The sequence below is a fragment of the Chiloscyllium plagiosum genome, unplaced genomic scaffold (assembly GCF_004010195.1).
Source record: "Chiloscyllium plagiosum isolate BGI_BamShark_2017 unplaced genomic scaffold, ASM401019v2 scaf_2507, whole genome shotgun sequence".
In the NCBI taxonomy this organism is placed as follows: domain Eukaryota; kingdom Metazoa; phylum Chordata; class Chondrichthyes; order Orectolobiformes; family Hemiscylliidae; genus Chiloscyllium; species Chiloscyllium plagiosum.
In genome coordinates this window covers 1-7002 of record NW_025213227.1, presented here as the reverse complement: position 1 = coordinate 7002, position 7002 = coordinate 1, and the positions used below count along the sequence as shown (strand labels likewise).

General features: G+C 45.6%; 1 long non-coding RNA gene across 1 annotated transcript in view; it reads right to left on the bottom strand.

Annotated features, from left to right (window-relative positions):
• The window catches only part of LOC122547578, a 14375-nt gene extending 7485 nt beyond the window's left edge, over positions 1-6890 (bottom strand). The window contains exons 1-2 of the long non-coding RNA XR_006311034.1: positions 6830-6890; positions 6586-6692 (exon numbers count right to left, since the gene is read on the bottom strand). This is a non-coding gene — a long non-coding RNA (uncharacterized LOC122547578). The remainder of the gene's footprint in view (positions 1-6585; positions 6693-6829) is intronic.
• Positions 6891-7002: the final 112 nt, after the last annotated feature.

Here is a 7002-nt window from a genome sequence, read left to right as displayed (position 1 = left end):
TTCAAACATGCCCATTATAATTTTAAAAATCTTTACTTAAGCTGATATGTCGTACTTTTAAAAACGTAATTACTCCGCAGGTATCACTGACAAGTTGGCTATTCCCACTGGGACTGTGAATTTCTGAACGGCCTGAACTAAAACTGAGTTTCAGCTTCACCTTCTCCCTGTCTCACATCAGTCTGATTACACACATCTCCAGAACACTCTCATTGAGCCAAGCAGCCCTCATAATGCAGCCCTGTCATTTTCATTGTCTGCTCATACCGACATTGCCCTCAGCCTCCTGTACTGTTCCAATGCATCTCAATGGGAGCTCAGGGACAGCAGCTCACCTTTGTAACCCCAGAGTCAACATGGACCTCAGCAGTTTCTGAATGAACAGACAGTTGTCAGAAGCTGGAACATTCCACCTGAAAAGGTATTGGAATTTGAGTCCAAAATGATTTTTAGTGGGAAGTTTGCAGGAAATTGAAAACATGAAGTTTACAGGTTAACATAATGAAGTGGGTGATTGGGTCTAAATCTGAGAGTACTTACAAAGAAACAAGGTGTAAATTGGATAAATCCGTGCTCCCTCTCAGGCCAATATCTCCTTCCTCTGCTGCAGGGCCCAGAACAGAGCACACACCCAAAGGGTGATTCAACCACGAATTTGTACATCTTTCTGCTTAACAAAAATATTGGAGATATCTTCCCACAAACAGAACAGACAAACCTTTCTCCTTCCACAGTTAAATGCCTATGATATTCAGATCCTGATGACTCCATTGACTGTAAAAACTTGCTTTTGAGATCACAACCTCAATTATTCTGATTTAATATCCTCTGAAATGAATTCACAAAACAAAACGCACAGTCAGTTCAGGAAGAATATAAAGACATACCAAGAAAAAAGTATGTGCTTGACATGTAAATGCCTCTCTTCAAGTTACACGCCCTCCCCCCACCCCCCCCCCCCCCCCATCCCCATCCTAGGAAGGGGACATGCACATGCGCCTCACTGTACCTTACCTCCAATAAAAATGGCGGCCATATCTCAGGACCTTTCACCGCCTGAGGGCCGCAGCCATTTTCCCATCTGCTGCAAAAGCGAGATTAAGAGTTTCTAATTCAGACTTACGAACCACACAGAGTGTAATTAAAACTTCCCAAAGTGATTCATTATCTCCCTGTTTCCAAGGCCACTCTTCCCTTCCCTGTTTGCGTCTCCCACATTCAACAATGGCCGAGTCGCGTGGCACTGCATCGGCTGAGTTACTGGTGACGTGTCATCCCATTGGCCACGCCCCTTATTCACTCCCATTGTTTGGATGACCAGCTGGTTCCACTTCATCCACCAGTCCTGCCACCTTTTCCGATTGGTCCGAAGCTGCCATCAATCAGCTGGAGCCCATTGTGAGGTCAGTGGTGGGATCCTCCCCCTGTCTGAATATAACCCAGAAGGTGTATGGATGGTGTCAATCAGGAACAACAAGCAGAAAGGTGCTGGGAAAGCTCAGCAGGTCTGGCAGCATCTGGGAACAGAAATCTGTCCAGTGGCCCTTCCTCAGAACTGACAGGAGCTGGGAAAATTAGAATCCTGACAGTGTCCAAATAGGCCATTCGGCCCAAACGTTCCACAGCGTCCCTCCGAAGGGTATCCCACCCAGACCCATTTCCCTACCCTATTAAAGTATATTTCTCCTGACTAATGCACCTAACCTACACATCCCTGAACATTATGGGAAATTCAGCTTGGCCAATTCAACTAACCTGCAGATCTTTATACTGCAGGAGATAGGGGTGAAAGAGTAAATAATAGGCAGGAACAGAACCCAAAGAGAGACCAGAACATTTGGAAAGACAAAGGAGTGGATTAAGATCTGGCTGGAGGGTGCATTGTTGTTAATGGAGGGGACAGGAACCTGTGTCTGGCAGCATCTCAGTGGAGGTGGCGGAAATGGCGACTGATGATCTACGTTCTGTTGCTAAAACAGACCCCGAGCTTCCAGCTGCCTGCCACTTTAACACACGAGCCTGTTCCCTGGCCAACATCTCTGTCTCATGCTTAGTGCAGTGTTCCTGTGAGGCCAGAACATACCAAATGGCACCGTATTTCAAGGACTGCAATTTCCCCTCCCATGTGTTCAATATGATCCACTATATCTTCTCCACTTCCCGCACCTCTGCCTTTGAAACCCACACCTCCAACTGCAACAAGGATAGAACACCCCCCCAAGTCCTTACCTTCCACCCAGATACAACACATCATCCTCTGCCATTTCCACGAGCTACAATCAGACCACACCACCAGTTTCTTAAGGGGTTTGACAGAATAAATACTGATGTGTCTGAGGGTAAATACTGACGGGGGAGTTTGAAACCAGATTCTGAGTCAGTCACAGAATCAAGGGTTCTGTTTCGGATTCGTCAAGTTTAAGGCAACACAGACACGGGTAAGGGGTTTCAGTAGAAATGGAGCTGGGCTGAGGAGGAGATAAGCAATGTTTAAGAAATTGGAATTCCTGGTGTTTGTGATTGTGTAGATGTCTGATCAGAAGGTCAGCTTCGCGTCAGATATAACTGCAATACTGTGAAGAGTGCAGTTCTGCTGCATAGTTCCCACTGAGAGGGAGAGGCTCAGCAGTAACGGAAAGGAATTTGTCAGGCAACGGGTTTAACCACTACAATGTTTCATTGGAGGAAACTGCGCATAATCGAGTAGTGGGAATGTGGTAAGCAGTTTGATAACTTAGTAACAGTGGGGTAATGGAGAGGGATGATGGGGAGGGAGAGATGGGCATCGTCAGTGTACATGTGAAACCTAACATGGTGCTTTTGCACAATGTCATCTCCTGGCAGTATCTGGCAGTCTGTATGTGAGAGACAGAAGGGAACAAGGACACCAAATGCAAGGAATTCAGAAAGGAAAGGGAGAGTGGAGATGGAGCAGGATTTTGGGAGAGAAGGACATAACCAGAAAAGACAGAACAAGGAACAATATCTGTGAATCGGTGAGGGGGACTGATGATGAGGAGGAGGAGGAGGAGGAAAGAAAGTTGGAAAGTTTTTAGTTTAGTGAAATTAGGGTAAAGGTCAAGATGAGCTCTGATAAGGCTTCACAAGAGATTGGAGGAAGATGTAAATTTAGGACAAAAAGCAGGAACACTACGTGAGGCAGTTTGACTCAGTGGGCTAGTGGGAGGGAGGGAAGCAGCAGATCGGATTATCTCAGTCTTAGTAACAGATAAACTCTTTGTGCTCCAAAGTCTTGTTGTTGGAGAAAAGGATGGAGGGGACAGGATGATGGACAGTGTTTCACAAAGGAACAAAACCTGGGTAAGTGATATTTAAAGTGAGTGAACAAACCTAATGTATTTAAATTTTATCCAAAATATTAAAACAAACGACTGAAGTCCTGGTTTGAATCCCATCTTGACAGATGGTGGAATCTGAATTCAAGAAAAAATAACTGGAATTAGGAATCTCCTGATCTCCATGGAATCATTGTCAATGGCGTAAAAAACCCTGCCAACCTGACAGTCGCCCAGCAAGCTACTCACTGAAATAATCACTGCAAACTTTCAACAAAGTAATGAAACGCGATGGACCACTCGGCATCTAAGAAGGCACCAGAAAATACAACCACAGAATCAGCCCTCTCGATGGTGCAATGTCCTCCATACTAACATCTGGACTTTGGTGCCAAAATGTGCAGAGCTGTCTCACAGACCAATCAAGGACCAGCCTGACATAGTCATACTCATGGAAACAGTCCTTACAGACAATGACCAGACACCACCATCACCATTCCAAGATATTGAGATTGTGGTGATGGAAAAGCGCAACAGGTGAGAGAGCATCCGAGGAGAAGGAGAATCGATGTTTCGAGCCTCAGCCCTTCATCAGCCTGACCTGCTGTGCTTTTCCAGCACCAGACTCTTGACGCTAATCTCCAGCATCTGCAGTCTTCACTTTCTTCTGAAATCTCTGGATATGTCCTGCCCCACCAGCAGGATAGACCAGGCAGAGGTCGTGGCACAGATAGGAAGGATTTGCCCTGGGAGTACTCAGCATTGACTCCGGACACCAGGACGTCTCATGGCTCCTGCTGATTACCACGTCCTGTCCTCCCTTGGCTGATGGATCAGTTCTCCTTCATGTTGAACAACATTTGAAGGAAGCACTGAGGCAATAAAATGGTGTCAAACGTACTCCGGGTACAGGATTTCAATATCCACAATCGAGACTACCTCTGCAACAGAATTACAGACTGAGCTGGGCAGGTCCTGAAGGACATTGCTGCTCAATTGAGTCTGCAGCAGGTGGTGAAGGAACCAACAAGAGGGAAAAACATACTTGATCTCATTGTTATGAATTGACCAGCTGCAGATACATCTGTCCATGACAGTATCAGTACGAGCGACCATCACACATTCCTTTTGGAGACACAAATCTAGGCTTAAAGTTGAGAAAAACCTCCACTGTGTTGAGTGACACTATCACCGTTCTAAATGGGACAGACTTCGAAGAGATGTAGGATCTCAAACTGGGTATCTCTGAGGCACTGTGGGACATCAACAGCAGCAGAACTGTACTCCAGAACATTTTTTCCCAGGGTAGGGGAGACCAAACAAATGTGAATCTTTTTTCCAATGTGGAAATGACAAATTCTAGAGAAGAGATGGCAAGTTTAAAGGCTGTGAAAACCGAAACAACTGAAGATGCTGGAAACCAGGAAGAGAAACAGAAGTTTCTGGAAAAAGCTTAGCAGGTCTAACAGCAGGTGCGAAAATAAATTAGAGTTAACGTATCTGAGGAAGGGTGACCAGACCAGAAACTTTAACTGATTTTCATTCACAGATGCTGCATGACCCGCTGAGCATTTCCAACAACATCTGTGCAAGTTGAAAGGAAGTTGTTTGGAGGATATACCTGAGAGGAACTTTATAAAGTGCGAGTCAGACCACACCTGGAGAAATGACAGAAGTTTTGGTCCCTTTATTTAAGGAAATACATCATTTCATCAGAGGCATTTCACAGAAAATTGACTGGGATGATCCCTGGTTTGCAGGAATTATTTTTTAAGAAAAGACTGAAGAAGTTGGGACTCTACTCACTGGATTTGGGAGGAATGAGAGGGGATCTCATTGTAACCTGCAGGATACTTAAGGAGTTTGACAGGGTAAATACTGAGTGGATTAGATTAGATTCGATTACTTACAGTGTGGAAACAGGCCCTTCGGCCCAACAAGTCCACACTGCCCCGCCGAAGCGCAACCCACCCATACTCCTATATTTACCCCTTACCTAACACTACGGGCAATTTAGCATGGCCAATTCACCTGACCTGCACATCTTTGCACTGTGGGAGGAAACCGGAGCACCCGGAGGAAACCCACGCAGACACGGGGAGAACGTGCAAACTCCACACAGTCAGTCGCCTGAGGCGGGAATTGAACCCGGGTCTCTGGCGCTGTAAGGCAGCAGTGCTAACCACTGTGCCACCGTGTGATGTTTCCCATCATGCGGGAGTCTGGAACCAGATTCTGAGTCAGTCAAGGAATCATGGGTTCTGTTTTGGATTCGTCAAGTTTAAGGCAACACCAACACGAATCAGGGGTTTCATTAGCAATGGAGCTGGAATGAGGTGGAGATCAGCAACATTTTAAGAGATTGGAATTCCTGGTGTTTGTGACTGTGTAGGTGTCTGATCAGAAGGTCTCCTTGGGGTCAGATATGAGAGCAATATTGTGAAGAGTGCAGTTCTGCCTCAGACAGTTCCCAGGGAGAGGGAGGGGCTCAGCAGTAAGGGAAAGTAATTTGTAATAGCAACTGAAGGCAATGGGTTTAATCATTGCAACGGTCCGTTGTAGGAAATTGCAGCCAATCGCGTAGTGGCAGTGTGATGAGCAGTTTGATAACTCAGTAATGGAGAGGGATAATGGGGAGGGAGAGCTGGGCATTGTCAGTGTACATGTGAAACCTAACACGGTGCTTTTGGACGATGTCACCTCCTGGCAGTGTGTCGGTGAGAAACAGAACGGACCAAGGCGAGATCCTTGAGGGACATCAAATATAAGGAATTCAGAAAGGAAAGGGAGAGTCGAGATGGAGCAGGTTTTTCCAACAACGGTGGGGTCAAATATTAGTTTGCAGCAGAATGGGAGAGAAGGACATAACAACAATTTAAAATTCTCACCCTTGATGTAATTCCTGGCTGTGAACACCCCTGTCTCCCAGCACCACACAACCTGTGAGACCCCGACAACTCATTTTCTTTCAGACTCCCAACGATGTGTTTATTCATTGCTTCAACCGTCCAGCTGTTTCTACTGTTGCCAAGGCAACACGATCTGGAATTCCCACCCTAACCCCCTCAGACCTGCTTTCCTCCTTTGAGGTATTCCTGAAAACCTGTTTATTTGGCAATTCTTTTGATCACCTGACCTAATATCCCCATCTGTGGCCTTATGTCAGAAGTTCTCAATAGTATTTCTGTGGAATTATAAACATGATAATAAAAAAAAAACTGTTGTTGATTTGCACATACATTGTCAACTCTTCCCTGTCGCTGAGTGAATAATCTATAACAGCTCTTACCCAACCACATTGTGGGAGCACCTTCAACACACGAATTGCAGCTGTACAAGGAATTCAAACATCACCTTCTCCACAGGCAATGGGGCTTTGGCACTGATCAATGGTATCTGTGGAGGGAGAAACACAGTTGATATTTCAGGGAGTGCAAAATGCATTATAGGGAGGGAAAATGGTGCAGAATTTGGATTTTGAAATTTGTGTTTTACAATGTGCACTAAGTTCCATAAAACCTCTCATCCCATACCATGAAAACTTCCTCCTCTTCCTGGTCAATGTGTCTTTCCTTTCCCCTGCCCTTCACCTTCACACATTGCCTATACCTTGGTCACAACAACACTGTGCTGTCAGTGAAATTTATCATGTGGTTGAGTATTGTCCCGCCCTTCATTCACTCCGATTGGTTGAACGACCAACTAG